General features: G+C 39.1%; 1 pseudogene; it reads right to left on the bottom strand.

Annotated features, from left to right (window-relative positions):
* Window positions 1–648: 648 nt before the first annotated feature.
* Window positions 649–10,867, bottom strand: LOC124670266 (annotated as a pseudogene).
* Between the last annotated feature and the right edge of the window lie 211 nt (window positions 10,868–11,078).

Raw genomic sequence — 11,078 nt, forward strand, 5'->3', positions numbered from 1 at the left:
GAGTACCGTGCCATGGCGGAGCTCATCGCGGCGGAGAATGCCACTATGTTGATGAACCCGGTGGCCATGGATGAGGAGACCCTTGAGTGGTGGAAGCTCACGAAGACGCAGATCTTGGCGCGGAGAAGGGAAGCTGCACGCGCTGCCATGGCTACCGTGATGACTGCCGAAGGTGGAGACGCTACGGCGAGCGGCGGCGGCTATGTCGATGCGCCGGCAAGCGACGGTGACGCGTGATCACTTCCCTCTTTCATGATGTGATGTTCGATCTTCTTTTGGTGCCGTGTTTCATGTATGATTGAGTACTTTGAACAATCTATTTTGCATGATTATGTTGCTGTATTTGAGAAATATCGAATAATTCAGATAAACCCGCGTTTGCGATTTCTGTTTGTGGGCCGAAAAACGGCCGCGCAATCCAGAAGCATCAAACGCGGCCCGCATAACACCAGGTCGCGTGCCTAAAACCGAAGCACCTATCCTGCGGCCGAACCAGTGTGGCTGATGGAGTCATGGGATATGCAGCTAGCTTCCAGGGCTCGCTCTCCGGCTCTGGCCCTCGTCAGCTCGGTTTCGGCATCACACACAGCAAAACATTATCAACCTTTTTTTTTTTGACATGAACATTATCAACCTTTATTGATGTTAGAAGAAAAACGAACGAATATGGCCACCGTATAAGGGTTCGGCAGTTTGCTCAGTACATATGATTCGGCGCGATCACAATTCGCACCAGGCTACAACTCACTTCAATCATATGCATCTCTGCTGCGACCAACTAAAAAAAAGAATACAGGAACACTGATCCCCACGACAGAACCTGCGTGAGCTACTGAGCTCTGAACCTGTATAAAAAGTGCTCCTCAAAAATCTATTTACTAGAAGAAGCAGAGCTTGGAAAACCCCACTCCTCAAAATTGGCTGCCGTTCGACAGAGCCGAGCTAAAAGAGTTGTAGCGCAGTCTTTAGCTTGTTCTGCTTCCACTTGGGAAGCTTGTAGAACGCCGCCCTTGTCATGCCGAACTTCTCTCTGAACTCGTCTGTCGATAGGTAGATCTGCATTCAGCAATACATGTCAGTTAACAATTTGAAAGAATGAGAAGCGGGAAAAGAACAATTGCTCAGCGCACCTCTCGCTTGGTGAGGTCGATGTCGGGCGCTGGATCTTCAGACGTGGTTACCAGCCGTTCATATGGGTAAACTGTACGCCCCTCGTCGTCTTCCGCCTCATCGTTGCCGCCCGCTCCATCTTCCTCCTGTATAGCCTTTTCCGCCTCTGCACCAGCTTAATTAGCGTAAGACAATAGAACGTTTGCCATCCATTTTCTAGCACAACTGGCAATATGTAAACAGCTATATTACACATACCTTTTACTGACTTGGGTATCGTACTTTTCAAGGGACCCTGCAAAGAACTGGTGAGATCGCTGATAGCTGACTGTTTGGACGTTTCAGGTCCGGCAGATTTGGGGAAAAGCTTTTTGACGGCAGGCGGAGGGGTGGAAAGATTCCTAGTACTAGGTTTCTCAAAGCTAGAAGTTAGTGCTGCGAAGGCTGGAGATCTTCCTCGGAGCCGGTGACATTCCGGGCTGGTTGACATGCTTCTTGAGCGTTGGGATTTATCTTGTCCCAAAGTTCTTCCTGAAACCGCTGCTGTTCGCCTTTTTGGCTTCTGACAACACAGATAGTAGTTTGTTTAAGCAATTTATCAGCACAATAAAATGACACCAAGTTGCATACTACGTACTAGAGATTGTAGTTCAGAGATTCTACTGCCACCAGACATGACCAGCAGTTAAATTGTGTACTACTGACAAGTTCTAGTTATGTTATCCAATTTGTACGCCTTATTTCAGGCAGAAATACTCGACCAAAAGGTACTAGCATATGTGACGTTTTTATTTACAAGCAAGAACCGAGTATGCACGTCGAAGCCGGGTGGGTTTGAAGATTATTAGATTAAGACTTACATCATGCAATGGAGGTGCTCCGCCCTTTAAAATGGCAAGCCTCCTTTGGTATGAACTGCCATGCATCTGCAACGAAAACAAAAGTGAGTATGATCCATTTTATTTATAAAAATAAAGAAAGGATAATGAGGAGCCTGTGTAATCAGAAGTAACAGAAACTGTAGTTAATTTCACAGAAAGCACATGAAATCCACATACCAATTAGCAATGCCTCACCAAGAAACCAAGAAAAACGTACCGAGGATTTTGCAGGGTCCCAGCTGGCGAAGAACCTAGTAAAAAATTGAGGTTCACTTCCTTCCGAAACAGTGAAAATCGTTGTTTCCCGGGAGAGATTTTCCATAAGAAAATCACGCACTAGAAATTTCTGGCACCATAGCATTGAGAAAGAGAAAGTAAGAGACCAAATAGGAGCTGTGATTTCTAATTAAAGTAGACAGAATTTTGATACTGTTACCTCTCCAATATCCATAGTTTGTGTTTTCACTTTAGCATCAACCTCCTGCCCAACCCAAACAAATATGTACGAGTGACAATCTAGAACGAAAACATCCTCTGCCATCAAATCGTCCTGATTAAAGTGATGTATTTCTTTGACCTGTATAGCAGAATTTGAAAGAAATTGGCGTTAGACATACAAATGGATAGCATTTTTAGGTATAAAACTTTCCAATATTTGTTTTCCTTACCTTCAAAGTGCCTTCTTCAAACCCGAACATTAATATTGGTAGCGTGGCAAAAAAAGAAGTGTCAGTACATGTTGGACTGTAAGCTCTGCTGAGTAGGACTTCATGCAATGCCTTGTAAGTGATTACCTTTGGGTAAGATACATGAGAAAAGGTGAGGGTCACTTTCCTGCTCTCTTTCTATTTTTTTGTTCGAGTACTTTGATTTACCACCCAGCAATTCCCAGAATTTGTCGGTTTCTCTGCCCTCTTTTTGTGACCTGGATGGCAAATCTGACTGTATAACCAAAAAGTGGAGCACAAATTAAAACGTAAACCAAAGATTAGGCATAGGAAAGTTAAATCTATTTCAGAGCACAACCAAACAACACTAAACCATGATAGTGAGGAGGATGATGACAATGGTGAGGGCTAAAACATCAAATAACTGCAGATAATTATAAGAATTATGTATATTGTGATAAAAAAAATAATAGAAGCCATTTTCTCTTTTATTTTCATTACTTCAAAAGGTACATTCTACAGATTACAGATAGATAGGTGGTCACGCCACTGCATGGCATCAGCCTTGTGTTCGGGTTCTTAATCCTATGCACTGAGAACACGATCTCATATTGTGCCCTTGAGGCTAAGAAGCTCAAATATTAAAATTCCATTTGTTGCAGACATATGGCACACCTTTGTAGGAGGTTAATGAAGGGTTACATTGACATTAATATACCAAGCATGGTGAAATTTGCATACACAAAAATATTAAATAGTTGCGTATATTATCCAGACCTTGATTGCATCTAGCTGCCTCTCAACCAAGTCATGATCCAGTGAGGTCGTATTGTTCCCAATCCATGTGAACACGCTGTTTCCATCATGAAGAATGTAACAATATGACGAATTTAATGAGGAAGCCACCTAATGAAAAAGGACAGTACGGATGAAGAACATGATATGAAGTTATAAATTAAATTGCAAACAAAAAATAGTTATGAACTTACTGCATCAACTTGAATTGCTTGCATGTTTTCTGACCCCGAGCCTTGAACCCGGAATAACGCGAGCCCAGATTCTGAGTAACTATCATCATCGAGACCATTTTCAGCAATGAAGTTCTTGTATCCAGAGCTAAGGCCACCCTAAATTGAAAATTCAGAGATAAAATAAATTTACGTTCAACACAAATTATCTATCTAACCGTGCCAGTCTGTCAGAAGCAAACCTTAAACACTTGGAGACTCTGAAATGTGACAAAGAACTGAATTGGTTCTTTCCCTTCATAAAGGCGAGCCTGCACAGAAGCAAGAAAAATATTTGAGTGCAAATTTAATTTGACATATGAAAAGTCAATGGGTTACCATGGTAGCCTGAAATTTTGCAGCCTGGACCATTTTGCTGGCCAGTGAAATTGCTGATGCTCTCTCCTCCTGAAAGCAATCAATATCATTAGAGTGCACAAATTTGCATTTAACATGAGTAGATACACAACTATGTGTTCAAAAATCTGTCTTCTGGGAACAGGAAACAGCCAGCATCTTGAGACTGCTAATCTTCAATTAATCATACTAACAACCTCGCAACAGATATCAATTGGTGATTTATCACCTATATGTCCATGTCCTAGAGATCCATATGTATGTCAATTGCAAACAAATATCTGGAGTTCATGGTACCTCAATACTTTTTCCCAAACCAAGTTCCGATAAGACATTCCTCCTTGTCATCTCCAGCATACGTGTATTGAAAAATGTAGCAATCTCCAGTGTAAAGTTTCGATTGTTCGGTGGATGACAGTAGAGTCTTCTTATTTCCATTTACGCGCCATACCTGTTGTCAGGACGAAGATGAAGTGGATGAATGCAATTATGAAATAAAAAAAATGGTTGTTGGGTGAGCATCAAAGGTAAATGAATGCAGATCCGTGTGCCATGGTTGAGTTTAGGGAGTTATAAGATGACTAATTTCTATGCATGTAGTACATAGTTGACAGCTTCCTCTTTCTTGCATAAGAAAATTTGCTAAATTGGTGTTTATGGCGTGTTCATTTATATCTAGCAGACTAGAACCTTAAAATGTCTATGCACAAGAGTAAAAGACAGTTACCACGACTACTACTCATGAAAATAGAAATCCATAATAAGGTATACAAAATAATACCTGTAAATGACCAGTACAATCAATATAAGGCTCGGGTTCTTCTTTTACAGGTGCACTTTTCATCAAGCCCTTAACATCTAATCCTTGACTTTTAAGGAGAGCTGTACAAAGAGAAAAATAGATAAATATGTGTGATTTAGTGAACCTTTCAGAAATCCATTGTACCGAAACTGATAAATCTGTAGACACTAACCTGCAACTTTGCCTCTTCCATCCTCAGAAGACAATTTTAACTCAGGAGTTGCTGGCCACTTGTTAAATTTTGACTTGAACATTATTGTTTCGTATCCCTCGATCACTTTCATAACATGTGATTTTGTTCGGCTGTCATCAACAAGCAATTTCTGTAGAAAAGCAGAGCGTACAGAGCACGCAGCGACACAAAAATGTAAAACATGAGCTTGCTTTGAACATACGACTACAAAACGGTGTTTCTAGAGAATCTTATCATAATATTTCACCAAGGTGGTGCATTTCCTAAGCACAGGAGTGTATAAAAAAAGTTATTTCATTCTGAGACAGAAATAATTAAACCTTCATACACTCGTTTAAAAAAAGAAATAATTAAATCTTCAGAAGTAACATGTATTAGTGCATCCAAATTGCACCGGAATTACCTCGGCAGCTTCGCTTGCACCTTTTCTCTGTTGCAAAGAAGTACTTCTGCCCATCCACACATACATTTCAGCCCCGCAATCTAACAAGTAGCATTTGTTTGTCTCAAGCAACTCATGCGCCAGGGATTCAAAACCAATAGGCTCCAGGTTTCCTTGGTTAAAACTAAGAAGCACATAATCAGCTAGTCAATTTTATAATTTCAAAAGTTAATCTATCTCATACTAATATGGATGATATCATGTTAAAATTAAATTGTCACTGTTATTTAATTCTGATACTATTGTGATATGGGTATTTGGTGGTATCAAATTATACCATAATAATTTGACTGCAGCTTCCATGTCTTCCCCAGTTTCATCTGATGCTGTCTTCCTTGGGAGAGGAGCGAATCCACCAAACAAAGCCCAAAATTCACCAGCTTCGGCATCAGCCATCAACTTTCCATCCTCTACAGCGGATTCAAAATTATCTGATTTTGTAAACGTGATTTCAAATACTCAAGGCACATTGTCAGAATTGCTTACCAACTGCAGCGACTTCACACTTTCCCTCATGGAAAGTGTCTTTGATATACTGCACAACTTCAAGAGCTTTTGCTCTCTCTTGAATGCATGAGTTGGAGCCATTGAACTGGAAAATTTTGGACTTGGTATCCAAAATAAATATGTCGTCGTGGTTAAGCGACGAACGAGCAAAAGGAACCTGGTTTGTAAAGTAGCACCAAAATCAAGAAGTGAACAAACATTAAACACAGAGAGACACTGATTTAGATAGCTTACCTCCTTAACATGAACAACATAGCTTCCTCTACACACATATAACCGGGTAACATGCTCCTGCTCATTAACTTCTACATGATTGAACCCAGAAGCTACCCCTCCTGGCTGTGGCATGATGCATGGTCTAAAATATGTGAGTAATTTTTCAGTTTCATTGCCTTGTACTTCCCGGTACTGGACAGCACGCCCTCCAAGGGAAGCATCAAGCTCCACAGTTAAAATTGCAGCTGTTCCAGCTTCATCCTTCCATGGCAAATATTGAGCATATTAGAGAATTATTAGTTCACACAAAACCTGAGTAGCAGTTCGAAATTGCTAAATCAAGTAATGCATTGAGAAATGATTTAAGAATGTACCTGACTAGTATCTTTACCAAGCCAATAATGGAGGTCATGGCGAAAGGAACCGTTTTTCAAGGCTGTTGTCTGTCGAGCGACAAAAGAACATCAGCAGAGGAATCTCTTGGTGAAATAAGCATAATGACATCGTTGAGTTTGAGGCATGTACAAACTGAGAATCAAGATAGTCAAGCATGTGATGTACCTAACTTATTAAGGATTTCATTGTATGATATAGTAACAACAAAGAGAATGCTCTATCTTAAAGTGAAAAAAATCTTGTACTTCAATTATATGCACCAACCATGTTCCAACAGAATTAAAAATTCTTGAATAACAAGGCATAAATACATCCACACCTTCAAGATGATATATGAATCGCCCATGTAGAACTTTCCATATGAAGACGTCGGCATAGAAACGGGCTTGAAATTTTCAATACGCCATATTTCCAAACCACTGCATTGTAATTAAGGAGTACTATGCATGTATATGAAACTCCCATGAACCCTAATGAGAATCAATGATGGAGAGGGACTTCAAAAGGAAAATATACATTTCTTATCAGCATTTACTATCATCTGCTTAAATATTCATGGGGGTTTTCATTGTTTCTAGTTTTCAGTTGATCTTCAATATAGTGTTCCCGCGCAAAAAAAAGTATTGTATGTATCCTTCTTCTACTTATTTCTATAATAATACTTAAAAGGTTGTGCATTATTATCCTATGGAAAATTCCAAGAGGGGCATGTATACAGAAGTCTCTCTTGCCTTCGCAACGTGATAGGTGTTCACTTCATGTTGGTAATAACTGAATAGTGTGTTAGCACGTCGTAGCATTTTAATCATAAAAGATACTACGACTTACGGAAAGTATTGCAGACATTTAAATAAGAATTAGTTGTTGTTTACATCCTTAATATTAAAAATACAAATGCCTAAAAATTGACCCACTAAAATGTAAACCGTGCACTTAAAGCAAGTTCTCTAAGGGTTATCAGAAATAGTAGTCAGCAATCACTGTAGTTCAATGAAATAAAACTAGCAGTATTATACACTAGCTTTATCTGACAAATTATTTGTGGAAGTCCTATTTATTTCATAGACGAACATGCAAGCACAATATAAGCTTCTTAGTGCTCAATAAGTTTGATGTCACAAAGAGTTGGTGACATTCTATCCATGGATCATAAATCTACCACATTTTTTTATTTCGGCCTGTGAGAATAATCTTGTTCTGTCATTTTCAAATATTTAAGACATGAAAAAAATAGAAATAGTATTGATTGAAGCAATCAAACGGATACTCCTTTTGTCCAGCTCCACGGAAAGCTGGATCCAAATCCTTCATAGAAACTGACATGTTGGATGTTGCTGAAGAACCCTTGAATGATTTCGCCTCAAATGGGTGTTGGTATTATGCTGCAAGCAAGAAATAAAAATAAGATCACTCGTATTAGCACACAAACCATCTTACTATTAGTCCAAGATCCACGATATTACAAGAATTACCCAATTAAGCAATTCCCCATATTATAGCACCCCTGAATAAGAGGTGACCAACCTTATGACTAAATAGGTCTTCTGCATTTCGATTCAGAAACTTGCAAGGATTATATATAACTAACATTTGGACATGAAAACTAGTACTGACTCAAAATCTCTCACATGCATGAGTCTGGTGTTTGACCTTTTCGATCGTTTTGGGGAAATATTATGGAGGGAGAGAATAACACGTGGAGAGAAGGGGGCAGAATAAATGTACATAAGAAAAAATAGATCCAAGATGAGAAAATGTGACGCATTTTCCCCAGTAGTGTGGTTTCGTTTTCTTGAGCCAAAGCGGAATAACGTTAACTTTTACTCGCGGTCATCTCATCTCTAGTATGGCTTCTGTTTTATTTTATTTTTTCTGGTCTTTATTTTTCTCGAGCGATTTATTGTGGATTAATCTACTGGATAGGGCGGGGGGTTTTACAATGCACAAGGTTTATGCGCTACAATCGAAAAATCTAAGAAAACTTACCCAGTGGCGTTCTTTGTACTGAAACCTCAATTCAATTGTGGTAAAAAACTGAATCTTACACAAATTAAAGTTTTGTCAACATTAGGTTCATAATTTTTTACTATATAAATTCAACACGCATCTGTGGAAGAAACAAACCTGATGTTGACACTTCTTATAATCGAGCAAATTCATGACTCAGTTTAAACGTTTTAATTTTCTGAGCCAAAAACCTAAGCTTGAGAGTTAGCTCCAATGATACTAAAAAGTAGTGGGGTTCATCTTCTATATGGTTCCACTTGTTTATTCCAGGTTCATATTGCATTTCTTATGTATTCTATCTTGATTTTTCTTGAGTTGCATCTTAAAATAAAAACATACTCCATCTGTTCCTAAACAACCTTCTCAACTGTCTAGATACGGAGGTATATAGACATGTTTTAGCTATAAGTACATCCGTATCTCGGAAAAGTTGAGAAGCTTTTTTTGGAACGGAGGGAGCAAAAGTTTCCTTTCTTAACAATATTTTATTAGTCTGCAGCTTAATGGAAAAAGGAGAAGCACAAAAATTGCATGAATAATTGTGGTGTTAGTTGTTAGTTGAAAAAACGAAAGAATTTAGTTCATTTTTTCTTTTCTATTTTTTCTACAGCATTTTATTTTTCTATTTTTCATTTTGTTGGTTTTTAGGATTTTTTTAATTTTGCGAGTGGGGTTTGGTTTCCTGGAAGGGATTTACTGGCTGTCCTTTGGGGACAAGTAAACAAGAGCAATGCGCTGATATATGATGAAGCTTTATGTGTTTCTATGATATCCCACTTTCAATCGTGTGCATCATATTTTATCATTCAGTATATACTGCTGCAATTAACAATCATGTTATTCACCCCTAGGAACATGCAGGGAGAAGAAGAATCTATTCAAAACTCCAAATGGTGCCTCCGGCCACAAGAGAGGCTAATGCAAGGGTCGATCAGAAATTCCATTTGTTTTTTTTTATCCTAACCTCGCCATTTTCAGAATTTGTGAGGAAGTAGCATTATGAAGCCCAATACGAAAAATAAGCCGGTGATTGATTTCATCTGCCATCTTGAATTCAAGAGACGAACCGCACATGCACACATAGGATAACCAACACTAAACCGGGAAAAGGAAATCTATATGGAATTATAGATAGGTTCATGTTGACACTTCTTATAATGGAGCAAATTCATGACTCAGTTTAAATATTTTAATTTTCTGAGCCACAAAGCTTGAGAGTTAAGTCTAATGATACTAAAAAGTAGTAGGTTTCATCTTTTATACGGTTCCACTTGCGTATTCCAGGTTCATATTGTATTTCTTATTTATTATACCTTGGTTTTTTCCTGCATTGCATCTTAACATAAAAACATAAAAAATAAGTTTCATTTCTTAACAATGTATTTATTTGGCTGCAGCTTAATGGAAAAAAGGAGAACCACAAAAATTGCATGAATAATTGTGGTGTTAGTTGTTAGTTGAAAAAACTTTTTTTTATTTTATATTGTTTCTACAACATTTTTTATATATTAAATTTTTGTTGGATTTTAGGATTTTTTTAATTTTGCTAATGGAGTTTGGTTTCCTAGAAGGGAATTACCGGCTATCCTTTGGGGACAAGTAAACAAGAGGATTGCGCTGATATATGATGAAGCTTTATGTGTTTCTATAATATCCCACTTTCAATCGTGTACATCATATTTTATCAGTCAATGTATACTGCTGAAATTAACAATCATGTTCTTCACCCCTCGGAACATGCAGGGAGAAGAAGAAATTAATCAAAACTCCAAATGGTGCCTCCAGCCACAAGAGAGGCTAATCCAAGGGTCGATCAGCAATTCCATTGTTTTTTTTTTTTCCTAACCTTGCCGTGTTTAGAACTTGTGAGGAAGTAGCATTATGAAACCCAATACGAAAAGTAAGCCGGTGATTGATTTCATTTGCCATGTTGAATTCAAGATACGAACCGCACATGCACACATACGAGAACCAACACTAAACCAGGAAAAGGAAATCTATGTAGAATTAGAGATATGATTTTTCTTAGAGAAGACTTGGATTGAATGATCGAACATGCCGTCTGAATGAATTACGAGAGAAGAAAAACAAGATAGGAGAAACCAACCTTCCCTGATCTCGAGCCTTCTCCCCATTCGAATATCTCTCGGACGAACCAGGCCGGATCAGCAGAGACCAATTGAATAAAATCCCCAGAATCAGAGGGAGAGAGTGGATAGACAGGGGCAGGGGGAAGAAGAGGCAGAGGAAGAAGAATGTGGCCGTGGCGGACAAGAGAGGGGCGGTGGGGGCTCACCGCGATCGGATCAGCGCTGTCGGATGTGGCGCGAGAGTAGGATCAGACGAGGGGGTGAAAGAGAGAGATGGCCGGCGCGGGTCCCGCTCTAACGGAACGAGCCCCACCACCGGTTTTCCCATGCCGCCCGTACGTGTGATGCGCCGAGTACCATGCGCGATTTTCTTGGAAGTATGTCAACATTTTCTGCATCGTT

Source organism: Lolium rigidum, chromosome 7 (assembly GCF_022539505.1).
Source record: "Lolium rigidum isolate FL_2022 chromosome 7, APGP_CSIRO_Lrig_0.1, whole genome shotgun sequence".
Classification (NCBI taxonomy): domain Eukaryota; kingdom Viridiplantae; phylum Streptophyta; class Magnoliopsida; order Poales; family Poaceae; genus Lolium; species Lolium rigidum.